The 27,895-nt window shown below is 42.4% G+C and overlaps 1 long non-coding RNA gene across 3 annotated transcripts in view; it reads right to left on the bottom strand.

The window, feature by feature from the left end:
- Positions 1–27,895, bottom strand: part of LOC102157933 — a 58,416-nt gene that overhangs the window by 26,509 nt on the left and 4,012 nt on the right. For all 3 annotated transcript variants that reach the window (XR_002343112.1, XR_002343111.1, XR_302822.3), the window contains exons 2-3: positions 21,379–21,458; positions 6,169–6,293 (exon numbers count right to left, since the gene is read on the bottom strand). This is a non-coding gene — a long non-coding RNA (uncharacterized LOC102157933). The remainder of the gene's footprint in view (positions 1–6,168; positions 6,294–21,378; positions 21,459–27,895) is intronic.

Here is a 27,895-nt window from a genome sequence, read left to right on the forward strand (position 1 = left end):
TATCATACCTTCCTGATATCAAATAAACACCCAAAGGGTAATGATTCCAAAGTGCCTACTTAACAGCAAGGCACTACTTCAAACACTGGCAGAATAGAAGGTTCATTAAGTACAATTTAATCACTAAGACAATAATGTTTCTTGTACATGCTTTCTGGAAAAACACCTAATCACTTCATTCTTATCTTGGTCACTATCTCAAATATAAACTTATTTGAACTTGTGTACCAAAGTTTATTCAAAAGGAGGGAGCAATGTTATAAATAGAAACAATAGATTATTTACCCAGAACTATGAATAAAATACTAATCAAAACTGGAACTAGGTTTCCAAACACACTGTCAGTATTTAAATATTTCAAGGTCAAAGTCAGAGTAAGCAACTGGTCTTAGATATTTTTAGCAATAGCTGCAATTAAGATTTAACACTGTCAGGTCTGGAAAATGTCATAATGTCACACACTGATTATCATCTTGAAATTCATTAAGAAATCCATAATCAGGAGGCTTTGGGGAGACAGGCAAAGAACATCTTGCTGGGTTCCTACTATGAGCCTGGTAATCTATGATCTTTACACAAATTGTCACATTTAATGCTCTCAACACCCTTGGGATGTGGACTTTTTAATCCCCATCTTTTGAGGGGAAATAATTTGCTCTAGGTCTCAACAGCTAGTAAGCAGCAGAACTAAGTTGTTGTTGTTTTTGTTTTTGTTTTTTGTCTTTTTGCTATTTCTTGGGCCGCTCCCGCGGCATATGGAGGTTCCCAGGCTAGAGGTCGAATCGGAGCTGCAGCCACCAGCCTACGTCAGAGCCACAGCAACGCTGGATCCGAGCTGAGTCTGCGACCTACACCGAGGCTCACAGCAACGCCGGATCGTTAACCCACTGAGCAAGGGCAGGGACCGAACCCACAACCTTATGGTTCCTAGTCGGATTTGTTTACCACCGCACCACGACGGGAACTCCAGTTTTTTTTTTGTTTGTTTGTTTTTTTTAGGCCGCATCTGAGGCATGTGGAGGTTCTCAGGCTAGGGGTTGAATCAGAGCTGTAGCTGCCAGCCTATGTCAGAGCCACAGCAACTCAGGATCCGAGCCTCATCTGTGATTTACACCACAACTCACAGCAACACCAGATCCTTAACCCACTGAGTGAGGCCAGGGATTGAAGCTGTGTCCTCATGGAAGCTAGTCAGATTCGTTTCTGCTGAGCCATGATGGGAACTCCAGAACTACGATTTTTTTAAATGCAAAAAATAAACTACAGAGGAAATAACAGAGGAAGCCCCTGTGATGACTGACAGTAAAATGCTGCATTAATTTCCTTTGCTGTAAAAAAGTACAACAAACCTAATAATGGCTTAAAGCAACACAAATTTATCTGGATATACTCCCAGGAGTGGGATTGCTGGATCGTATGGTAGTTCTATATTTAGTTTTCGGAGGAACCACCACACTGGTTTCCATAGAGGTTGGGCCAATTTGCATTCCCTTTCCCCATACCCAATTTGCATTCCCTTTCCCCATACCCTCTCCAGCATTTGTTACTTGTAGACTTGTTAATCTAAAATACAGCACAAATGAACCTATCTACAAAACAGAAACAGACTCAAAGACAGAGAGAACAGACTGTAATGGTTGCCAAGGCGGAGGGGGAAGAAGTGGGATGGATGGGGAGTTTGGGGTTGGGAGATGCAAACTATATTTAGAATGGATAAGCAATGAGGTCCTACTGTACAGCACGGGGAATTATATCCAGTCTCTTGTGATAGATTAAGATAAGAAGAAGATAATATGAGAATAAGAATGTATATGTGTGACTGGGTCACTATACTGTACAGCAGAAATTGACTCAACACTGTAAATCAACTATACCCTAATAAAAAATAAATTAAAAAAAACCAAATTACAAAAAAAAAAAAAAAAAAACCCAAAACCAAAGAACATAAACTTACTGTCTCACAGGTCTGGAGATGAGAAATCTAGGACGGATCTTGTGACACTAAAATCCAGGTGTCAAGAGCTGCATTCCTTCTGGAGGCTCTAAGGGGAGAATCTGTGTCCTTGCCTTTGGAGGTTCTAGATGCTGCCCATATTCTTTGGGTCATGACATCCAGCCAGCAATTGCATCACTCTGATTCCATGGTCACAGCCCTGACTCTCCTCTCTCCCTTTGTCCCTGTTAAGGACCTTTCTGACTAGATGGGGCCCACCTGGACAATGCAGGATAATCTAAGCATGGAGAGACCCTTCATTCGATCACATTGGTCAAGTTCCCTTGGTCGTATAGGGTGACAGAGTCACACTTTGAGGTTTAGGATGTGGACATCTTTGGGGAACCATTATTATGCCCACGGAAAAGTTAAAAAAACAAATTTGTGATATAGTAATATAGGTTATTCTTTATGAATATGATAATTAAAATGGTCCATGTTGTGTCTAATAGCTACTATAATGTTGAAGAAATGTTGAGTGTAAATAATATTTTGAGATATCTGCAAAAAGTATAATGTGATATGAAACAACTCTGATTACTACTGGATGGTCAGTGTTAATGATACTGTGGTTTGTTGCCTCTATTCATAACTGAAGATATTGCTAAATTTTAGTTAGAGGGTAGTGACAATAAAGAAATAATTTTTTTCCCCCTACTTAAGGGTATTTTATCCAAGGACTCCTGGAGGGGGGCATACAGGAGAACCTCTGCACTGAACCAAGAGGTAAAATTCATCCAGTGTCAGCTTTGAGTCATGATAATATGTGTCTAGCTTAAGGTCAAGGACACAAATACTTTATTTTATGGATCAAAACAAGGCTAGAACTTTAAGGTAAGGGAGTCTCATTTATCCAACAAGTGATACTGAGAACCAAAAAGCAGTTCTTTGGCTCCAGGGTGAGAGTAACATCAAAATGGGTTCTTCTGGCCTCTACTGGTAAGAGCAGTCACTTGGAACCTTGTCTCTACCACAGTGTGACCTTGGGTAAGTTATTTAATCTCCCCTACCAATTTTCTCTTGTGAGACATAAAATGTTATATGATCTTCATCTTCACCACCATCTCTGACAATCCATTCATGTACATAGCATTTAGTGGAAAACAGTGTTCCTTTTACTGTTTCTTGGAAGTTCTCCGGGCTGAGATTCAGGTTACTGCGAAGTTGATGGGGTTCATTGGAATGTTTGGCAAACATGTCAACTCCTTCACTGAAGTTGAATACAGATGAGAAGCTGTAAAGCTAAAGCAGCCCAGCTAAGGAATCCTCTTATCTTCTGCTGAATTTACAGCCGCTTTCTCCAATTTATGTTGGCCTATTTAATGTTGTGGCAAGGAAGAGAAAGCAAGAACCAAAAAATGTTCAAAAACAAAATCCCAAAGCATTGGAGCCTGAGAGAATAGGATAGGGTTTAGGGAAAGGATGCTGTCCAGGAATAATTTTCTGGAAGTCTTAGAGTCGATATTTTTTACAGAAGCAGTGTGAGTCACAGGGACCCGATATATCAGTACAATATTAAGTTCAGGTCTGGGAGGAGTTTTCGAGACTTTTTATTTTTTTATTTATTTTTCTGCCTTGCTTCGCATGTCACCATAGGGAAGAATAATTTTCTCAAGCAAACACACTCCAGCAAATTTACCAAGATAATTTTTTCTTTTTTGCATTTTTCAGGGCCACACCTGTGGCATATGGAAGTTCCAGGCTAGGGGTGGAATCGGAGCTACAGCTGCTGACCTAGGCCTACACCACAGCCACAGCAATGTGGGATCCCAGCAGCACCTGTGATCTACACCACAGCCCACAACAACGCCAGATCCCAACCCACTGATCGAGGCAGCCTCATGGATACTAGCCTGATTTGTTTCTGAAGCGCTACAATGGGAACACCATCCGAGATAATTTTTAAAATTCTAGCCATTAATAAATTATAGATTGCAAAAAAAAAGATGAATATTTACTAGAGAATAATTTCAGCAGTTCAACATGAATTGATAGGACTGATCTAAACCTTTTATTGCTTACTGATAAAGATTGCTATTTTGGATATTCAAGGAATATTATCAGTTTTAAGTGATTTAATCGCAAGCCCCAATCCACTCACTTTAGTGATGTGTTCTTTTTTTTTCTTTTTTTCTTTTTTTGTCTTTTTTGCTATTTCTTTGGGCTGCTCCCGCGGCATATGGAGGTTCCCAGGCTAGGGGTCTAATCGGAGCTGCAGCCACCGGCCTATGCCAGAGCCACAGCAACGCAGGATCCGAGCCGCGTCTGCAACCTACACCACAGCTCACGGCAACGCCGGATCGTTAACCCACTGAGCAAGGGCAGGGACCGAACCCGCAACCTCATGGTTCCTAGTCGGATTCATTAACCACTGCGCCACGACGGGAACTCCTCCTTTTTTTCTTTTTAGGGCTCCACTTGCGGCACATAGAGGTTCTCAGGCTAGGGGTCCAATCGGAGTTACAGCTGCCGGCCCACGCCAGAGCCACAGGAACATCAAATCTGAGCTGCACCTGCGACCTACACCATAGCTCACGGCAACGCCGGATCTTTAACCCACTGAGCGAGGCCAGGGATCAAACCAGAAACCTCATGGTTCCTAGTCGGATTCATTTCCGCCGCACCACAACGGGAACTCCAGCGATGTGATTTTAAAACTAAAGTAATATCTTTTATTTTTTTTTCTTTCCAAGAATATTTTCATATTTGGGAACATATCTTGACTATGCAAAAAAGATCTTGCATATTTTGATTATGCAAAAAACATCAATGGGGCAAGCAAATATTGCCGGTACACAGAGAACAACTGAACTTGATCCTGAGTCTGAAATTAGTAAATATTTATTGAGACTCTAATTTGGTGGCAGGCGCTGTGCTTGGTCCTGGGGATGCAATGGGAGCATTAGACAGACAAGGTTCCTGCTTTCAGATAGCAGTAGGGGCATACCGAGTTTTAGCGAGCTTTGCTTTATTGCACTTCACAGATACTGCATTTTTTTTTACAAACTGAAGGCTGACAAAACCTGCCTCAGGCAAGTCTATCAGTGCCATTTTCCCAAAAGCATTTGCTCACTTGGTTCTCTGTGTCACATTGTGGTAATCCTCACAAATTTCAAACTTTTCAATTATTCTCTTTGTTGTGGCAATCTGTGATCAGTGATCTTTGATGTTACAATGGTGAAAAGATCATGACTTGCTGAAGGCTCAGATAATGGTTAGCGTTTTTTAGCAATAAAATATTTGTTAATTAAGTTATGTACATTTTTTACATGTAATGCTATTGCACACTTAATAGACCACTGTACAGTACAGACATAACTTTTATATGCACTGGGGAAGCCAAAAAAATCTGTGTAGTTTACTTTATTGCAGAAGTCTGGAGCTAAACCTGCAATATTTCCAGGTATGCCTGCACCTTCTAGTGGGTGAATCTCTCAATTAGCAAGGAAGTAAATAGCTATATAAGGTAACTTCAGATTGTTCAGTACAATGGAGAAAATAAGGCAAGGATGAAGTGACCGAGAAGAGCTTGGGGGAGTGGTGACTACTTCACATTGACTATTTAGGAAAGGCCTCTCTCTTAAGGTGCCTTTGAGCTGAATTTGAATGGTCAGGAGGCAGCAACATGGTGGGGGTGGGGCAGGATATCCTGGCTGGTGGGAAAGTACATGCTCCATTCCAATGCAGCAACAAGCCTGGCAGAGCCCAAAAATAATGAATGGCAGGAGGTGCGATCAGGTGAAGAAGCAGGAAGGAGCCACACCATATGAGGGATTTAGAACCGCTTAAGGAATCTCGTTTTTTTGTTTGTTTTGTTTTTGCCACACCTGAGGCACATGGAAGTTCCTGGGCTAAGGGTCAAGTAAGAGCTGCAACCGGGGCCTGTGCCACAGCCATGGCAACACTGGATCTGAGCTGCATCTGCAACCTATGCTGCAGTTTGTGGCAATGCTGGATTCTTAATCCACTGAGTGAGGCCAGGGATTGAATCCACATCCTCACTGAGCCACAATGGGAACTCCAGGAATCTGTGTTTTAAGTACAATGGGAAGCATCAGGAATTTTAAAGCATAGGAATGACACGTGCACATTTATAAGCTTTTACGGTTTCTTAGAATCATGAGTCTTTGGAACTTGAGGGGACTTTAGAGATTACGTGGTAAAGGTTTACTTACATAGGAAGAAAAATGAATCCTCTCAGGAGGTAGATGGTGTATACAGCTAGTGTAGACAAATCAAGGACTTGTCCCAGTTCTGGCCCCAGAATCAACAGTGTTGGTCTTGCCATCTTAAACTGGTACTGTGAGGAAGAATTTAGAGGCTTCTTTGAGTCTCTTTGAAAAACAGTTTCTAAGCTACATGATGATCTATTAACAAGAATGCTGTGTCATCAAGCTTTAAAAACCAATTAGTGCAAAGTCCTCGCTAATGCTCTGGGAAAAGTCAATACTAAATTGGGGTGTCAATTGCACCATTGTCCCGTGAACCCAATTACTTCTCAGTAAGCTTGTATATCTGCTATTCCAATTGCCTAATATATAATTCTGAAACCAGAATTTTATAATGAAAGAGACCTTTGCATTCAATTAGTCTAACTTTTTTTTTTTTTTTTGGCTGCACCCACAGCATGCAGATGATCCAGGGCCAGTAATCAAACCTGCACCACAGCAATAACCAGAGCCACAGCAGTGGCAAAGCCGGATCCTTAACCCACTGAGCCACGAGGGAACTCCTAGTCTAATCTTTTTAACAAGGAAACTGATTTATCTGTGTTCCTCTCTGAGGACTCTCAGGGTGTCTTTGTCTTTTTAATAAAATACTATCCATTATTACACTGCAAATCTGAGTTTGAGATGCTCAGGATATTTGTTGGTGGTAGTAGGAGTGCTTCTTATGAACTGTCTTTAAACCTGGCTGATTCATCCACTAGGAAACTACGTAATGAGCATGTAGTATGGGCTTACAGTCTAAACCTAGGGGCTACAGCAGTGAATGAGACAGAGAATGTCCCTGCCATCATGGAGACTGCTTTTTCCATTGAGTTTATCAGTAAAAGAAACCCATAGGATAAAGATAAGGGGAATATAAGTGTTAGAAGTTTTTACAACCATTTGGATTGGCATCAACTAGCCAGGAACCCAAATATACCATAGCTGTAGCCAGCACGATGGTTGCTATGAGCCCAAAGCTAGATTCCAAGTTCAAATTTTGTGACTGCAATACAAAAGTGAAATAAGCTATTTTTATAGTCCATTTATAGTTTACAATATGCTTAGACATACTCTTTTCATTAATTCGACAAGCATTTGTTGTGCACCTATTATGTACTGACAGGCACCACAGACCCAAAGCTGAACAAAACAGGCATGGTTTTTGCCTTCAGGAAGCATAGATATAGCTGGGAATAAGATGCTAATCAAGTAATTGAAAGTGTGATAGAGGCGCTGTGTGTGTGTGTGTGTGTGTGATGGAGGCACGTGATAGGGGACATACTCTGGTTTGAGGGAAGTGAGAATGAGAGACGTTTTCTTTGAGGAAGTGATCATGTTTCAGTTGAGAACTGGAGGATGGGCAGAAATGAATTGGGTGGAAGGAACAGAAAGGTAGGGAGAGAGAGAGCTGCAGGCAGAATGAAGAGTATGAGGGTGTCTAAGGCAGCATGGAGCTTGGAGGGTTCCAGATGGGACAAAACCCCAGTATGGGGTTTAGCACAAGAGGGTCAAGGTAAAGCTGGAGAGGAAGCTGGGGCCAGGCAATGTGCAGAGCTGTGGCAACCACTGTGTACCTTATCCTGATAGCAAAGGTAAGACTTATTAAGGTTTTTGTTTTTGTTTCTTCTTTTTGTCTTTTTGGGCCACACCCTCAGCATATGGAAGTTCCCAGGCTAGGGGCTGAATTGAAGCTACGGCTGCCAGCCTACACCAACAGCCACAGCAGCACTGGATCCTTAACCCACTGAGCGAGGCCAGGGATAGAACATGCATCCTCAGGGATCCCAGTTGGGTTCATTACCACTAAGCCACGACGGGAACTCCCTGAATACTTCTTTTGACTCAAGTCTCATGCTTTTTTCCATTAACACCACATCTTGGTTAATCTTGATATCAATTGCCTGAATTCCTCTGTGGTGGAGAGAGGAAATTTCAGGGGGAAACAAGGGCATCTGGGACACCTGAGCTGGGCAAGAGGATTTCTTTTGTGGGGTTTTTTGTGTTCCTTGTTTTGCTTTTTAGGACCACACCTGCAGCATATGGAAGTTCCCAGGCTAGGGGTTGAATCAGAACTATAGCTGCTGGCCTAAGCCACAGTCATAGCAACATGGTAACTGAGCTGCATCTGAGACCTACACTGCATCTCATGGCAATGCTGGATCCTTAACCCACTGAGTGAGGCCAGGGATCGAACCCATGTCCTCATGGATGCTAATCAGGTTGCTTACTGTTGAGCCACAACGGGAACTCCGGCAAGAGAATTTCTTGCTCCAGGATTCAGAGGACAATTAGGACTTGCAGAGGGCTGGAGCAATTCAGAGGGACATTTCAAAATGCCACAAAGGCCAAGACTCTTGGCCCAGAAGCAGGCACTGAACTTGCAGAGCAGACACTGGAATCTGGAAGCCAAGAAGGAAAAGAACAAGGAGCCCATGTTGTAGAGAAACAGGAACTGGTCCAGAGATACAGCCCAGAGAAGCCACAGCTCTCTGAACTCGCTTTTGCATCCTGGTAGAGGTCATCAAAAGTCATGAACCCCTGGGAGGTCCCGTCGTAGCTCAGTCGTTAATGAATCCAACTAGGAACCATGAGGTGGCAGGTTTGATCCCTGGCCTTGCTCAGTGGGTTAAGGATCTGGTGTTGCCATGAGCTGTGGTGTAGGTCGCAGACGCGGCTTGGATCCCGCGTTGCTGTGGCTCTGGCGTAGGCTGGTGGCTACAGCTCCGATTAGATTCCTAGCCTGGGAACCTCCATATGCTGCTCGGCCCTAGAAAAAGGCAAAAAGACAAAAAAAAAAAAAAAAAAAGTCATGAACACCTATACAATTCATGGATGGCACCATCCCCTTCAGTCGCCCCAGCTGCCCAGCCAGTGTAGGCTTGGGAAAGAATGTGTTCTTCAAGGAGCTCCTCACAGATTTGCTCTAGGGGACGACTATTCTATTTACATACTGGCCATTTTCATTCTATTTTACATTGTTGTTGAATCTTTTATGTTGAGATTGTCATAAATTCTGCAAGTATGTCTTGGATCTCCAACCGGCTATAAGCGTCTTAACGACAAAAGGCTGTGCATAATGATTTGTATCCCTCTTTGTTCATGTCTGCAATACTTACTGAGCCTCTCTTTTGGCAGGCACTGTGGTAAAAGTGGTGATTTAGCAAAGAGAAGGACAGAAAAAATCCCTATTCTCATAGAGCTTATCCTGGCCGGGGAAGGGAACTTCTGCATGCTGTGCACACAGCCAAAAAAAAAAAAAAAAAAAAAAAAATTCCTTATGCTCGCATCTAAATCCATCAGCAGATCTTAGAGCTTATCTTTTATTGGGGGAAATAGACTCAGTAAACAAGGTTATTCCAGATGACAAAAATTGCTAAAATAATAAAATGAAGTGACATGATTGACAGTAAATTGGGGAAAGGCACCTCTTTATAGGGTGGTCAGAAAGACAGCCACGGGGAAGTCGAGAAGCCAAGTGCTACACACAGAGGAGAGAGCAGGTGGAAACACATTATGGAGGGTGCCTTATAGACTGTCCCAGGATCCTAAGGGAGGTTTGTGTTGATGAGGTATGGACCAAAGGCGGCACAGAAGGAGATGAGGTCTCAGATGTGGACAGAGGCCAGATAGGTCATATATGGCTCAGCGGGACTCAGTGAAGAGTTTCGATTCCATTCTAAGTTTGATTCCATTCCAAGTTCAAAGGAAAGCCAGGCAGAGCGAGGTTAAGCAAGAGAGTGACAAGATCTGATTTATGTTCTAAGATAACCATCTTATGTGCTTTAAGGAGTATGGACTTAAATGAGTGGGAACAGTAAAACAGGCTATTGTGTTTAGGCTGACCAGAGATGACAGGACAGGACTGAAATGGTGGATGTGGAGATGAAGGGAAGTGCTCATATTTGAGACATACTTTGGAAGAAAGCCCAAAGATCTGCTGATGGATCTAGATGCGAGCGTAAGGAATTTTTTTTTTTTTTTTGGCTGCGCCTGCAGCATGCAGAAGTTCTCTTCCCCAGCCAGGATGGAACCCATGCCACAGCAGTGACTCAAGACCCGCAATGGTAACACTGGATTCTTAACCCACTGAGCCACCAGGGAACTCCAGGAAATCTTTTTTTTTGTCTTTTGTCTATTTTTTTTTTTAGGGCCGAATCCATGGCATATGGAGGTTCCCAGGCTAGGGGTCTAATCGGAGCTACAGCTGCCGGCCTATACCACAGCCACAGCAATGCCAGATCCAAGTCACTTCTGCTACCTACACCACAGCTCAGGGCAATGCCAGATCCTTAACCCACTGAGAGAGGCCAGGGATTGAACCTGCAACCTCATGGTTCCTAGTTGGATTCGCTAACCACTGCGCCACGACGGGAACTCCAAGAATCATGAGTTCTTAACCTATGTCACATGTGAGATGTATTGGACAACTAGAGATGTCATGTAAACAGCTAGTTACAAGTGTCTGGACATGTTAGTTTGGAGATAGAGATTTGGGAGTCATTGGAATATAGATGGCATTTACAGCTATGGGACTGAATGAGATCCCCTAAGGTGACCGTGTAGGTAAAAAGAGAAATAGGCTGAGGGGCAATTCCTAGAACACACGAGGGTAATGCAGAGCAGCTTTAAACACAACTTAAAAGAAGAGACAGCCAATGAGATGGTAGCAAATTCAGGAGAATGTTTTCCCACATGTCAAAGGAAGGGTGTTTCTAGAAGAGAGAACAGTTCATAATCTCACATACCTCTGCAATTTGGAGGAAAATTGGAACAGATATGTGAACACTGGTTTTGGTAAGACTGCTCTTATTCGTTGTCAGATAAAAGTAGTTTGGCAGATGGCCAACAAGCACATGAAAAAAAATGCTCAACATCACTGGTTATTAGAGAAATGCAAATCAAAACTACCATGAGGTACCACCTCACACCTGTCAGAATGGCCATCGTTAACAAACAACAAATGCTGGAGAGGAGGTCCCGTGGTGGCGCAGTGGTTAACGAATCTGACTAGGAACCACGAGGTTGCAGGTTCGATCTCTGGCCTTGCTCAGTGGGTTAAGGATCTGGCATTACCGTGAGCTATGGTATAGGTCGAAGATGCAGCTCGGATCCCGCATTGCTGTGGCTCTGACGCAGGCTGGTAGCTACAGCTCCAATTAGACCCCTAGCCTGGGAACCTCCATATGCCACGGGAACAGCCCAAGAAATGGTAAAAAAGACTAAAACAAACAAACAAACAAAAAAAAAAACAAATGCTGGAGAGAGTGTGGAGAAAAGGGGACCCTCCTTCACTGTTGGTGGGAATGTAAATTGGTACGACCACTATGGAAAAAAGTATGGAGGTACCTCGGAAAACTAAACACAGAACTACCATATGATCTAGCAACCCCACTCTTGGGCATATATCCAGACAAAATTTTCATTGAAAAAGATATTTGCACCCATATGCTCACTGCAGCACTATTCACAATAGCCAAGAAACGGAAAAAACCCAAATGTCCATCGACAGATGAACAGATTAAGATGCGGCATATATACACACAATGGAATACTACTCAGCCATAAAAAGAACAAAATAATGCCATTTGCAGCAATGTGGATGGAACTAGAGACTCTCATACTAAGTGAAGTAGGTCAGAAAGAGAAAGACAAATACCCTATCACTTACATCTAGAATCTAATATACAGCACAAACAAACCTTTCCACAGAAAAGAAACTCATGGACTTGGAGAACAGACTTGTGGTTTCAAAGGGGAGGGAGAGGGGGTGGGAGAGACTGGGAGATTGGGGTTAATAGTTGTAAACTATTGCATTTGGAGTGGATAAGCAATGAGATCCTGCTGTACAGCTCCTGTGATGGAACATGATGGAGGATAATGTGAGAAAAAGAATATACATATATGTATGGCTGGGTCACTTTGCTGTACAGTAGAAATTGACATAATACTGTAAATCAACGATAAAGGAAAAAATAAAAATCATTTAAAAAAGCAGTTTGGGGAGTTCCCATTGTGGCGCAGTGGTGACGAATCTGACTAGGCACCATGAGGTTGCGGGTTCGGTCCCTGCCCTTGCTCAGTGGGTTAACGATCAGGCGTTGCCGTGAGCTGTGGTGTAGGTTGCAGATGCGGCTCGGATCCTGTGTTGCTGTGGCTCTGGCACAGGCTGGAAGCTACAGCTCCAATTCAACCCCTAGCCTGGGAACCTCCATATGCCGTGGGAGCGGCCTAAAGAAATAGCAAAAAGACCAAAAAAAAAAAAAAAAAAAGCAGTTTGGGTGGAGTAGTAGAGGTGGGGTATAACTAAGTGGGTTAAAGAGTAAATGGGAAGTGGGAAAGGGGAGACCTTGAACTGCTCTGTCAGAAGTTTTGCCCTGAAATGAAACAGAAAAATGGAGCAGTAGCTATAAATAAACATGTTCAAGAGAAGATCTATTTTGTTTTGGCCACAGTGGCAGCATAAGTTCCAGGGCCAGGGATCGAACCTCACCAAAGCTGTAAACAGAGCCATAGCAGAGACAACCCCAGAACCTTAACCTCCTGATCCATGACAGAACCCGTAGATTTGTTTTGTTTTAAAGATGGATGATAATGGAAGATGCTTTATATTTTGTCCAGCAGGGAGAACTTAAAGATGAAAGAGACTGGGGGTTAGTTCTAGCAGGCAGGATCCGCAGACCACACCTCTGACGAGAGCAGGAAGCCCTCATCTATTGTGAAGGGAGACCAGGCCTAAAGGTGGGCACAGGTAAAGAAGGTTGTGACGCTCCCCAGCCACATGCTGCTGTTCAGGAGCTGGTATGGATATTTGGCAAATATATGAGTTTAACCAGAGTTGACCAGAGTTGACAATCTGCCAGATAGGGGAAATGGAGAAAGAGCGAGGCAAGCAATTTAAGAGTGTTTCAAAGGGGGGTCATTATAAGGCCATAGAATGTAATCTGGGTTCAAAGGGAAAGGAGGACATAAGAGGATTGATGGATAATAAAAACTGGTAGAGGAGTTCCCGTCAGTGCAATGGAAATGAATCCGACTAGGAACCATGAGGTTGCGGGTTCGATCCCTGGCCTCGCTCAGTGGGTTCAGGATCTGGCGTTGCCGTGAGCTGAGGTGTAGGCTGCAGACGTGGCTCGGATCCCGAGTTGCTGTGAGCTGTGGTGTAGGCCGGCAGCTGTAGCTCCGATTAGACCCCTCGCCTGGGAACCGCACAGGCTGAGGATGCGGCCCTAAAAAGCAAAACAAAACAAAACAATGTGGTAGAGTTAGTGGATTAAAGGTCATGGGAGGGTCAAACAACCACAGAGAGGAGTGAGAATATCTAGAAAGGCAGGCAGTGATAGTGAGAGGGAGGAGTGCATTGACTGAATGTTAAGGTATTGACCCTATTTGTGATGACAGGCCAGGTTATGATCATGGACATCAGTGGCTAAAGTGAGGGAGAAAAAAGAATCATTGGAGTGAGAGGAGGTTGTGGGTCTGAGAGGCCAGGATGCCTAAGACAGTGCTAGGCAGAGAGAAGGTTGCCAGTAAATAGTCACAAGTGAAAAGGATTGAAATACATGAATCCTTTCTAACATTTATTGTGTTTTGGTTGGTCTTAACAGACCCTGTATTTAGTGTATTACATCACTTTTTCTCAGATGACAGATTTTCCAGTGCCTTTGGGACAACATTACTGGAGAAATCATTTGATATAGTTAAAAAGGGTAATGATAAAGGGAAATTCAAACTGGAGTGTAATAAAGTCCTTAAGTGTGAAGCTAGTCAGGCAATAGATAAGTTATTGAGGAAAATTGCTGCTGGAGCTATCAAGAGGAAAAACAGACCTTTCGATTTTGAGAAACCTTGAAACTTATCCAAAGACATGTCTCTGCCTGAACTTGGCTGGGCTTTTTTTTTTTTTTTTTTTTTTTTTTTTGGTCTTTTTGGGGCCAAACCTGCAGCATATGGAAGTTCCCAAGCTAGGGGTCAAATCGGAGCTATAGCTGCTGGCTTCACCACAGCCACAGCAATGCCAGATCTTAAACCCACTAAGCAGGGCCAGGGATCGAACCCAAGTCCTCATGGATACTACTTGGGTTCAGCCACATCGGGAACTCCCTTGGCTGGACTTTTGAGGGGAAAAAACTTAAACTGTAGAAGCACAGGGACTAGAGGTTTGAATCTTATCTATCATTTATTAGTTGTATGACCTTGGGCAAGTTACTTAATCTGTCTGTACTTCTGGTTTCTCAAAAAATGAGGATTAAAAATAGTTCCTACGGAGTTCCTGTTGTGGCTCAGTGGTAATGACTAGAATCCAAGAGGACCAGGCTTCAATCCCTGGCCTGGCTCAGTGGGTTAAGGATCCGGCATTGCTGTGAGCTGTGGTGCAGGCTGGCAGCTACAGCTCCGATTTGACCCCTAGCCTGGGAACTTCCATACGCCTCGGGTGCAGCCCAAAAAAAAAAAAAAAAAAATAGTTCCTACCACATAAGGTTATTAATAAAGAGCGATAATCTATATTAATGGTTTAGCACAGGACCATGACACACTCAAGAATGTTGAGCTAATTGTAATCATCAAAATTATTATGTATAAACTGGAGATAACAAAAGCTACTTTGCAAGGCTAAGAGCATTAAATGAGATAAAGTATGCAAAGTTCTTAGTGCAGGGTCCTCTGTATGGTGAATACTAAATAATGATTGGCTACTGCTATGAATCTGATCAGCAGCCCTAATCATTTAACACTATAACAACTGTGAAGTGTGGAGCAAGAAATAACTTAAGTTTTGCTTACATTCATCAAATAAGCTGGGTTGAGTTTGCTTAAATGGTTTTGTTTAGGAATTTCCATCGTGGCTCAGGGGTTAACGTGGTTCAGTGGTTAATGAACCCAACTAGTATCCATGAGGACACCGGGTGCAGCCCTAGAAAGACAAAAAAAAAAAAAAAAAAAAAGTTTTTTTCTACTTGGGGAATTTTCAAGCAGTCTCCATTTTATTTCATTTTAGCTATACACCACCTTTTAAAAATCTTCATCTGTTGGAGTTCCCGTCGTGGCTCACTGGTTAGCAAATCCGACTAGGAACCATAAGGTTGCGGATTCGGTCCCTGGCCTCGCTCAGTGGGTTAAGGATCTGGCGTTGCTATGAGCTGTGGGTTAACCACTGAGCAAGGGCAGGGACCAAATCCTCAACCTCATGGTTCCTAGTCGGATTCGTTAACCACTGCGCCACGACGGGAACTCCATAAGAAGCTTTTTAGTTTGGTGTAATCCCACTTGTTTATTTTTGCTTTTGTTATCTGTGCTTTGGTGTCACATCCAAAAAATCATTACCAGGACAAATGTCAAGGAGCTTACTCCCTGTGTTCTAGGAATTTTATGGTTTCAGGTTTTACACTTAGGTTTTTAATCAATTTTGAGTAGATTTTTGTGTAAGGGTTTAATTTCATTCTTTTGACAGCGAATATAAGGTTTTCCCAAAACATTTATTGAAAAAGACTGTTCTTTACTTATTGCATGTACTTGACAAATACTACATGTATCTGTATGGGCATATTCTTGGCTCCTATTCTATTCTCTTGGTTTACATGTCTGTTTTTATGCCACTACCATTTTATTTTGATTACCATAGCTTTGCAACATAGTCGAAATGAGAAAGAGTGATGCCTTCAACTCTATTCTTGTTCAAAACTGCTCTGGCTATTCAAAGTCTTCTGTGGCTCCATACGCATTTTAGGATTTGCATTAAATCTATAGATGGCTTTGGATAGTATGGACATTTTAGCAACATTAATTCTTCCAGCTCATGGAGTTCCTGTTGTGGCTCAGCAGTAACGAACCTGACTAGTGTCCATGAAGATGCAGGTTCAATCCCCTGCTTCACTCAGTGGGTTAAGGATCCAGTGTTGCCATGAGCTGTGGTGTAGACTGCAGATGTGGCTCGGATCCAGAGTTGCTGTGGCTGTGGTGTAGGCTGGCAGCTGCAGCTATGATTCAACCCCTAGCCTGGGAATTTCCATATGCTGTGGGTGTTGCCCTAAAAAACAAAACAAACAAACAAAATTCTCCCAGTTGATGAATGTGGTATATCTTTCCTTTTATCTGTGTCTTCTTCGGTTTCTTTCATCAGTGTCTTACTGTTTTCTCTATATAGATCTTTCACCTCCTTGGTTAAATTTATCCAAATATTTTATTGTTTTTGGTGCTACTGTAAATAAAATTCCTTTCTTATTTTTTTCCAGATAGTGCACTGTTAATGTATAGAAAAGCAACTGATTTTTGTATATTGACATTTGTATCCTGCAATTTTATTGAATTCATTTATTAGTTCTAAAGGTTTTTTGGTTGATTCTAAAGAAAGTCATTTTCTAAATATGAGTCATGTCATCTGCAAAGAGAGACAATTTAACTTCTTCCTTTCCAATTTGGATTTTCATTTTTTTCTTCTCTAATTGCTCTAAGACTTCCAGTACTATGTTGGACAGAAGTGGTGAGAATGGGCCCTCTTGTCTTGTTCTTGATCCTTTAGGAAAGGCTCTTCACCACTGAGTAGGACACGAGCTATGGGTTTGTCATATATGGCCTTTTTTATGTTAAGCCACAGCCTTCTATACCTAATCTGTAGAGGATTTTTATCACAAAAGATTGTTGGATTTCGCAAAATTCTTTTTTTGCATCTATTTAGACCATCATATGGTTTTTATCCTTCATTCTATTAATATGGCATATTATGTTTACTGATTTGTGTATGCATCCTTGCATCTCAGAGATAAATCCTGTTTGATTATGGTGTGTGATCCTTTTAATATACTGTTAAATTTGGTTTGCTAGTATTTGTTGAGGATTTCTGCACCTAAGTTCATCAAGAAACTGGCCTATAATTTTCTTTTCTTGCAGTATCCTTACTCTGTTTTGGTATTAGTTTAATGCTGGCCTAGTAAAATGAGTTTGAGAGTATCCGCTCATCATTTTTAGTAAGAATTCTCTAGCTCTGATTCGAAAGCTATTGCGTACTCTTGGCAACTGCTTAACACAGCTCTCACCACTGATAATAAAAAGAAGCTATCATTTATTGAGTAATATGATGTCTTCCAGGCATTCAGCAAAACTCTTCGTGTACATTACAGGCATATTTCAGGGATATTACGGATTCAGTTCCAGAACACCAAATAAAGCAAACAGCACAATAAAGTGAGTCACATGAAAATTTTGGTTTCCCAGTGCACAGAAAAGTTATGTTTACACTATACTATAGTCTATTAAGTGTGCAATAGCATCACACCTAAGAAAACAACATACATACTTTAGTTAAAAAATGCTTTATTGGAGTTCCCATTGTGACTCAGAGGGTTACAAACCCGACTAGTATCTATGAGGATGTAGGTTCGATCCCTGACCTTGCTCAGCGGATTAAGGATCCAGCATTGCTGCAAGCTGCAGTACAGGTTGCAGAGTGGCTTGGATCTGGCGTTGCTGTGGCTGTGGTGTAGGCCGGCAGTTGTGGCTCCGACTTGACTCCTAGCCTGGGAACTTCCATATCCTGCAGGGATGGCTTCAAAAATAAAGAAAAAAAAGTACTTTATTGCTAAAAAATACTAACCATTACCGAGCCTTCAGTGAGTTGCAGCAGTACATTAAAGATGAGTGATTACATTGGAGTTCCCTTCGTGGCTCAGCGGAAATGAATCTGACTTGCATCCATGAGGATGCAGGTTTGATTCCTGGCCTTGCTCAGTGGGTTAAGGATCCGGCGTTGCTGTGAGCTGTGGTGTAGGTTGCAGATATGGATGGATCTGGCATTGCTGTGGCTGTGACAGAGGCTGGCTTCTACAGCTCTGATTCAACCCTTAGCCTGGGAACCTCTGTATGCCTCGGGTGTGGCCCTAAAAAGACAAAAAAAAAAAAAAAAAAAAAAAAGAGAGAGAGAGAGAGAGAGGCATCAGTGATCACAGAACAGCATAAAAAACATAAAATAATGAAAAAGTTTGAAACATTGCCAGAATTACCAAAATGTAACACAGAGACATGAAGTAAGCAAACGCCATTGGAAAAATGGTGCCAAGAGACTTGCTTGACGCAGGTTGTCACAAATCTTCAATGGGTAAAAAATGCAGTATCTACAAAGCATAATAAAGTGAAACACAATAAAATGAGGTATGTCTGTATGTCATTTAAGTATATGAATGGCTTTGGGAGGTAGGTTCCATTATCATCTGAATTTTGCTAAGAAGAAAAATGAGGAAGGCAGGCTCAAAGGGGCTAATTGGTCCAAGGATATACAGCCCTCAATGGACAGAGGTCAGATTTCATCTAAGGTTAATCTGACTCCTACTCCTCTGTTCTTCACCCTTATTTACATAGTGGGTACAGTACCAGGCTATGGCTTCTCAATTTTATTTTATTTTTTATTTTTATTTTTTGGTCTTTTTGCCATTTCTTGGGCCGCTCCCGCGGCATATGGAGGTTCCCAGGCTAGGGGTCGAATCGGAGCTGTAGCTGCTGGCCTACACCAGAGCCACAGCAACACAGGATCCGAGCTATGTCTGCAACCTACACCACAGCTCACGGCAACGCTGGATCCTTAACCCACTGAGCAAGGCCAGGGATGGAACCTGAAACCTCATGGTTCCTAGTTGGATTCGTTAACCACTGCACCACGACAGGAACTCCTGGCTTCTCAATTTTAATAGGACTTTTCAGTCCTTCCCCCTCTAACTTTTCCTTAACAATCATATAATATTTTCCTATCTTTCTGGGATCTGGGGTTTGAAGTTAGTTGGTCTAATTTGATCACATCTTCCTAAGATCACTGTTCTTCTTTGCCTTTCAAGTGACAGTAGATTGAATACTGATTGGCTGAACGGTGGTTATCAGGGGATGGTGGGAGAGGAACAGGGGAGTTGTTCAAGGGGTATAAGTAATTCAAGATGAGTAGGTTCCAGAGAGCTCTGTACAGCCTAGTGCCTATAGTGAACAAAAAGCTATTGTGTGCTTAAAATTTGCTAAGAAGATAGATCTCATGTTAAGTGCGTTTAACCCAAAATAAAATCCAAAACAAAGCAAAACCAAAACAAAGAGACGCAAGCAAACTTTTGGAGACGATGGATATGTTTATTACCTTGATTTTGGTGATGGTACCATGAGTGCAGAAATTTGTCTAAATTTACCAACGATGTAAATTAATAATGTGCAATTTTTGTATGCCAGTTATATCACAATAAAGCAGGGGAAATATTGATTGGCTACTTTATTTAAAAATTCAGCAAATGGAGTTTGGGTCGTGGCTCAGCAGAAACAAATCTTGACTAGCATCCATGAGGATGCAGGTTCAATCCCTGGCTTCAATCAGTGGGTTAAGGATCCAGTGTTGCTGTGAGCTGTGGTGTAGGTCACAGATGTGGCTCAGATCTGGTGTTGCTGTGGCTGTGGTGTAGGCCAGAGGCTACAGCTCTGCTTCAGCCCCAGCCTGAGAACCTCCATATGCCATGGGTGTGGCCCTAAAAAGACAAAAAAAAAAAAAAAATCCAGCAAACATATTGAGTATGTATGTGTGCGGATACTATGCAACTGCTCAGCGTAAACAAAGGCAAATTAGATACAGAAGTTTTCCTTCAAGTTGCTTACAAGTGAGGCACCCCGTGTGCTAGAACAGAAGAAGATTCAGAGAAAGTGATGAAGTGGTTCGAAAAAGAATTATGCCTTCCTGGAGAGCATCTCTAAGAGCCACGTAGGGAATGGGAAGGCCTTAGAGCTGGGCTCTGAAGACTGGGAAAGACTGGATGCATGGAGAAAATGAGCTTGCAGGTGCTGCAAGCAGAGGTGACAGTGTGAACATAGGCTTGGAGGGGGGATCTCCTCGAGAGCACCAAAGAAGTGTTTGGCTCAAGAAAGGGAAAGTAATAAGAGATGTGGCTGGAAAAGCAGTTTTTTCCTTTTTTTTTTTTTTTTTTTTTTTTTGCTTTTTAGGGGCACACCTGCAGCATACGAAGATTCCCAGCCTAGGGGTTGAATTGGAGCTGCAGCTGCCAGCTGACACCACAGCCACAGCCACACCAGATCCGAGCCGCACTTGTGACCTACACCATAGCTCACGGCTGCGCTGGATCCTCAACCCACTGAGTGAGGCCAGGGATTGAACCTGAGTCCTCATGGATACGAGTCAGTTTCATTACCACTGAGCCACAACAGGAACTCCTGGAAAAGCAGTTTCTAATAAGATCATGAAGTCCATTAGTTAACAAGAGTTATTAGCTAATAACTCCACTGGAGATGGGAGTTTAGAGGCATAGAGAGGTAGTTAGTCCCATAGTGATATCAACAAATCCTATTGGCTTAAACCGTGAGGGCCAGCCAGGGCAGAGAAGAGGAACAAAAAACATTTCATGGGTAGAATGTATAGCATTTGGCAAGGACATGTTAGAAGTGAAAGAGGAGGTCAAAGATGGTCCAAACTTTGAGTTGAGAAAGTATATGAAGAAAATACAGTAAGAGGAATGGGTGTCAAAGGCAAAATTGTATTTTGGGGACAAGTTAAGCAATAATAGCCGGAAACCATTTTAATATTTAAAAGCCCACGAAAAAGTTCTGAATCTTAAAACTGCACATGAATATACTGGACACATGGATTACACGTGTGGGCCCCAGGTATAGTGTGCAGAGAGCACAACACAAATCACAGGCAGCACACCTCTGACCTAGCTAGGCTAGTAGACTAGCTATTAAAGACATTAACAAAATATTTGATTAACAAGATTTGGCTGCCTTTAGAATTCCTCTCTCACCCATCTCAGATTCTCAACGCACTGTAATCTGACCTCGGCTCCCATTGCTGAGCTGAAATTGCCTGGCAAAAGGTTACCCACGATTTTCTCACTGCAAATCCAAAGAGCACTTAAAAATTATTTTTGTGCAAGTTGTACCTAGTTAAAAGAGCCAAAGAGTTCTACAAAGTTTATATTATAAAAGAATGTAATAAAAGCAGTTCCCAACCCTGCGTCTTGCTGTTTTCAATTAATTTCACAAAGGCAACTCTTTTAAAAATTCTCTTCTGGATGCATAATAGAATTATGCCTATTATTTCCCTCTCTCTCTCTTTTTTTTTTTGGCTTTCTGGTTGTGTTGGCTAGCTTTCACTTTTCTTCTGGATCAACTCTCTACCCTTCTTGCTCTCTGTTCAGAGAAACTCACCTCTGGGGACCACATCAACAGGTTTATGAATGGGCAGGCCCTCTGCCTTCCAGATGAGTTTATTGTCCTGTTGGGAGAACCTGGAGAGGAAATCAGAGAGAGAAAAGACTGAAGCCATTCTAATGGGATGCTTTTTGTGCTTCTCTTGACAACCATTGACTTTACTGCTGGGGATTTTTAGAGTATCTTCTTGGTTCCTAGCGATCTGAAATGTCATGACAGGCTTTGGCATGGGTCTTTGTTTCATCTAGTGTTCTGAGCCCTCAGTGAACTCTCGATCTGGGAACAAATGACCTTCACTTTGGGGAAATTTCCTTCAGACATTTCTTTGATAATTTTCAAAACTGTTTTATCTTCTTTAACTCTATGGCACCTTCTGACCTGATGCTATATTTTTATTTAATTTTGTTACCATTTTATTTCATATGCGTTATATTATCTATTGTCTACTTTTAAAGAAGTTTTTCTCAATGTTATCTTTCGATCTTTTTGCTACATTTTCTACTTTGTTGTAGTTTTAATTTTCAAATAATAATTTTTGTTTTCTGGCTGTTCCTACTTTTATTGACTCCTTTTTTTCCCAAAGATGCAGTATCTCTTCTTATTTTGCAAAGATGTTAATATTATGCATTTCCAGAAGTTTTATTTTGCTTCCCATGTCCTTAGAGTTCCTTTTTGTTTGTTTTTTTTAAGGTTATTTTGGTTCTGTCTTTTCATCTTGAAGGCTTTCTTCAACTGACTAGTGAATTTAGTATTTAAATTCATATTTTATATTTAAGAGTAAGACAACAAAAAGCTGTTTAGGTAGTTCCCTTGTGGCACAGTGGATTAAGGATCTGGTGCTGTCACTGCAGAGGATTGGGGCACTGCTGTGGTGCAGGCAAGTTTGATCCCTGGCCAGGGGAATTTCCACCTGCTGCCAGCTCCCCCCCCCCCCCCCGCAAAAAAGGCAAAAACTCTGTGATTGGCAGGACTGGTTGATTGCTGGCTTCACTGTAGGATGGCCTAGCTGTGCTCTTTTATTGGGTTCTCAGAGAGGACTCCTCCAATAGCACAGCTAAACAGTGTTGCTGGTGCAGAACAGGAGATAGGAATCCCTGAGTTAGCCTCTGGCATTCACTCTATCTCATTGTTTGTGGTAGGCTTCCCTTGCCCTAAGGTGTTCCGGGAGCCCCCAAGTGTCTCTCCACTAGTAAATGAGATGTCTGCTTGAGGTGAGGGAGTGGCAACTTCACAGCTACAAGGGATCTTGGTTTATAACTGTCCCTTTAAGGAGTTCCCATTGCGGCGCAGCGGAAACAAATTCGACCAGGAACCAAGGGGTTGCAGGTTTGATTCCTGGCCTCACTCAGCGGGTTAAGGATCCGGCATTGCCATGAGCGGTGGTGTAGTTCACAGATGTGGCTCGGATCCTGCATTGCTGGGGCTGTGGCACAGGCTGGCAGCTATAACTCCGATTCAACCCCTAGCCTGGAACCTCCATATGCCTTGGGTGCGGCCCTGAAAAGCAATAAGAATTATCATAATAATAACTGCTCCTTTAAAAACTTTCACTTCAACCTTCCATTTTTAGTTCAAGTATAGCTCTGCCTTTAGAGGCACAGGCACCTCCAATTCTTGTAATTTTTGAGGCTGTTAACGTGAATGAACCTTCTAAGTGGTTCCATTCCAGCTGTTTTTGCCTCCCTCTGATCCAGCAGGTTAGTTATCATCAGGTGGGATCTGCTTCCCACCTTGTATTACCTTGCTGATGTCATCTATTCTCCCAGTAACTCTGGGCTTGGGAAACCTTTTTCACCCATTTACATCCACTCCCATCATTTCTGATCAGTACTATCTTGTCCTTAATTTGCTTGATTTTGCCACTGTATTTGAAACTCTAAACCATCACTCTAGAAACTTTATCATCCTTTGGTTTCTTGTTTTTTTATTTTCCTTTTGCCACATCCTCTTACTTTCTTCCTTCGGTTCTTTCTTTTTTCACTGCTTATCCCCAAACTGCTGTTTCCCAGGTCTCTGTCCTCTTACATTTTCATTTACATATTTTCTATACAACATCATCCAACGCCTGGATTTAACCACTTCCTTAATGCTGTCGATTCCCAAATCTGTATCTGTGGCCCCAGATCCACATAAAGCTCAGAAACCAGACAAAAGATAAGAGGACCCTGTTTCCCTATATCCCAAGGAAAAACCAACACCCTGGAGCCCAAAACAAATGCTCTTTTCAATAAATAGAAGGAGAGAAGGAAGGCATTCAAACATAAGAAACAGAGTCAACTAGGAGCTGTATTAGTCATAGTATGTGAGCTTTTGCCTAAATCACACTGACTCAACACAAAAAAAGTTTATTTATCTGTCACACAAAATCTGCCATGGATTGAGGCAACTCTCCAGGGGAGGTGTCCTCCTCTATTAGCTTACGACTCCCTGCCTCTTCAGTTTCCTGAAACTTCCATTTTAGCACATGTTGTGAACCTCACTGTGCCAGGAAAGGAGAGAGCTAGAGAGCTGAGCACAGGCAACTAAGTGCCTACATCTGGAAGTGAAAAGGGTTAGGTTTCCATTCATTGGCCAAAGCAAGTCACACGGTCACCCCCAACTTCAGGGAGAACAAGAAAAATTCTCTCAGGCCCTGAGAATTGATTCTGCTGAACAGCAGTTAACTGAGAGCAGTGAAAATACTCAGTCTAAAATAGAAACTTGGCTTTAAACAAATTATCTTTTTATCTTTATACTCCCAGTCCTAGCTTGGTGGCTAGTACAGAGCGGGGAGGGGTCAATATTATTTGAATTAGTGTTAGAAGATGATTTAATAAGTCTATTTGAAAAGGTGTTCAGAAAAGTCTGAATCCATGCCATATTTCCCTTCAAATACAAACAGGAACTTTCCTTCCACTGGGCTCAAAGGTGGAGTAATTTTTCAAAAACCGTTCTTGGGGCATGTAACCATTTGGAAGCCTAAAAATTCAAGTTTAAAGTCTGAAGAGAAGGCATTTTACAGCCTTGTTGTTTATTTATTTATTCATTTATTTATTTATTTTGCTTTTTAGGGCCATATGGAAGTTCCCAGGCTAGGAGTCGAATCGGAGCTACAACTGCCGGCCTATACCACAGATACAGCCACTCGGGATCCGAGCTACACCAGAGATCACAGCCATGCCAGATCCTTAACCCACTGAGCGAGGACAGGGATCGAGCCCACATCCCCATGGATACTAGTCGGGTTCATTAGTGCTGAGCCCCAATGGGAACTCCCTTGTTCTGTTGTTTACATTTACCTTGGTCAAAATCCCTGCCCACTCTCAAACACAATGGGCAACCTGGAAGGGGGAAAAGTTACAAAATACTGCCCTGAGTCAGCAGGGGTGTGCACGTGTGTGTGTTATGTGTATATGCACTTCTCATGTTGTTTGTGGGACAGTCACAGTCTCGTTGCCTACAGGTACACCTATGGACAGATAATTATAACCTCTTGGAGTATGACATTGACATAGGAGTTCTGAGATCCAATTGATAGCCCCTCTCTTATATTTTCCAACCTGATTCCATGAGATACTACTCCTTGCCCAGAGATGGACACTTTCTAACATGCAGATTAAATTGTTTAAAAAGAAGTAGCAAAATGAGGTGGTGATGAGAGGAAGTAATGAAATGACTGCTGTAGAAAAATGCAAAGGACCTAAAAAGAGAGTTTATTTAGGATTTATTTAGGATTTTCCAGGTGTTTTTCATACCCAAAGTATCCTGTAGTTCCTCTATAGAGTAAAGCTTTCTTTTTGTTTAAATTACATACACCTTGGAGTTCCTGTTGTGGTGCAGTGGTTAACGAATCCTACTAGGAACCATGAGGTTGTGGGTTCGATCCCTGGCCTTGCTCAGTGGGTTAAGGATCTGGCGTTGCTGTGAGCTGTCGTGTAGGTTGCAGATGGAGCTCTGATCCCACATTGCTGTGGCTGTGGCATAGGCTGGTGGCTGCAGCTCTGATTCAATCCCTAGGCTGGGAACCTCTATATGCCGCAGGAGTGATCCTAGAAAAGAAAGAAAAAAAAAATTACAAATACCTTATCATAAACACACTCAAGTAATCAAAATAAGTGCAAAGAAGAAAGTTAAAAAAAAATCATCCAATATCCCAAGAATAATAAGGACCAGTATGATATCAAGGGAACATTGTTCTGGGTGTTTCTAATGATAGAAACAGCAAGAAGGACAATAAACATGGTTGTCCTCTGGTGTTGCTCCTACTTGGCTGGCTCCTCTGCCTCTTCCAGCCTCTTGATGGTGAAGAGTCAGAGGGTCAACCCCAAACTCTCCTCTTATTTCCATCTTTACCCACAGGAAACCTGGCTGGTTTTAAAGCTTTAAATGAAACCTCGATGCTGACAGCTCTCAAATTTCTAACTCCAAACTTGTCCTTTGGAAACTGAATAGCTAGACTGCAGGAAGTTGAAGAGTGAAGAAACATTGAGAAATCAGGGATCTAGGAGTTCCCTTCGTAGCTAACCAGTTAACAAACCCGAATAGGATCCATGAGGATTCCGGTTTGATCCCTGGCCTTGCTCAGTGGGTTAAGGATCCAGCGTTGCTGTGAGCTGTGGTGTAGGTTGCAGATGGGGCTCTGATCCCACATTGCTGTGGCTGTGGCTGTGGCCGGCAGCTGTAGCTCTGATTTGATTCATAGCCTGGGAACCTCCATATGCCATGGGTGTGGCCATAAAGAGCCAAAAAAAAAGAAAAAAAAAAAAAAAAGAAAAAAGAAAAAAAAAAGAGAGAAAATGGGGTTCTAGTTGGATTCTCTTTCTTTTAGCTCTGAGGTTATATGAGCTTCTGATACTTTTAGATATACTGTTTACTGCTAACACTAACTTTTGAATCACAGTGCCTTTTAAAACCACCTATCATTTTCTTTGACCACCTACTACATGTTAAGTATTGTACCATGTGTTTTACATATATTAACTCATCTTATACTCATGATTCTGTGGGGTCAGTATTTTAAATAACAAGAAACCTCAAACCAAGACTTCGAGTCATAGACAACTTGTCCAAATTGATACAACCAGTAAGCATTAGAGTTAGGGTGTGAACCTGGCAGGGCTGGGGTGGGTGGGTGGGGATGCTTTTTCTGGTATAACTATATTGCCTTCATTTGTGCTGCAATATAAACTTTAGTATCAGTTGGACAACTTCATACACACATATACTGAGACACAAATCATGCTGAGATTTTGACTGGGATTGCACTGAGTTTGTAGATTAATCTGAGGAGAACTGTCATCTTATATCACTGAATTTTCCAAACATGAATTGGTATTTGCCTCCATTTATACGTCTTCTTTGATTTTCCTAATAATTTTTTTTTTGGTTTTCATTGTGAAGCAGCAATTGAGTCACCACAACCCAGATGGGACAGGGGACTTCCAGAGGTCAGAGTACTAAGACTTGATGGATGAGAATAAGAGAACTAGAAAAATGTGGGTGGAAGAAATGATTAAAGGTCCCACCAAGTGAAGTTCCCGCTGTGGCACAATGGGATTGGTGGTGTCTCTGGAGTGCTGGGAGGCAGGTTCGATCCCCAACCTGGCACAGTGGGTAGAAGATCCAGCATTCCTGCAGCAGTGGTGTAAGTCTGCAACTGCGGCTGGAATCTGACCCCTGGCCTGGGAACTCCATATACTGTGGGGAGGCCCCCCCCCCCAAAAAAAAGGTCCTGTGAAGTAAAGCAGCACTTTCTAGAATTTTACAGTGGACAGCAATAGGTGGGTGTATAACGTATCGTAAGATGTGGACAGCAAATGGCCTTGTGCCCTGCCAGCCACAGGGATGCCAGGAACTTTGGAGAGCATCTGCATGATGTAACCTACTGTGGACTGTTGATTCAGCAGCAAGCTCTCATGAGAAGGAGACTGTGATGGTTAACTAAGGCATGATGTCTGTCATCTTCACAAGTGAGGAGCAGCCTGGGCTAAACCCAGGCCAAGACTGCCTTCTGGGCCCTCCTTCTCTCCCTCTTCCATTTCTGTATCCTTCTCTAACCTGCTGGCACTGCCTTCTCAGCACTCTCCCATTTCTCTACAACCTTTCTCTTGTCATCAGCAGACAGACCTGCCTTACCCTATATTTGTCCATAGCTCCATACATGGACCCCCAAACCCTCGCTCCTTTCCACTTCCCCCATTTGTCCTTACTGAGGGTGTTCAAGTGTTCAGAGAATGGACAGGGGATCCGGTTAGTCCACATTACATGTGTATTAAATGACAGCTAGATAGATACTGCTCAAATTAGAGTCCAGGGACCTAATCCTAGAGGTTTGAGAGGTCCACAGGAATTTGGTTGGTTGGTTGGTTGGTGGTGCCCTCTGCATGTAGAAGTACCCAGGCCAGGGATTGAAACCCCACCACAGCAGCAACACAAGCTGCTGAATGACAGCACCTGATCCTTAAGCAGCTGAGCCACTGGAGAACTCCAGTCCACAGGAATTTGGATAATAATAATTTATTGAGCACTTACATGC

The sequence above is a fragment of the Sus scrofa genome, chromosome 4 (genome assembly GCF_000003025.6).
Source record: "Sus scrofa isolate TJ Tabasco breed Duroc chromosome 4, Sscrofa11.1, whole genome shotgun sequence".
In the NCBI taxonomy this organism is placed as follows: domain Eukaryota; kingdom Metazoa; phylum Chordata; class Mammalia; order Artiodactyla; family Suidae; genus Sus; species Sus scrofa.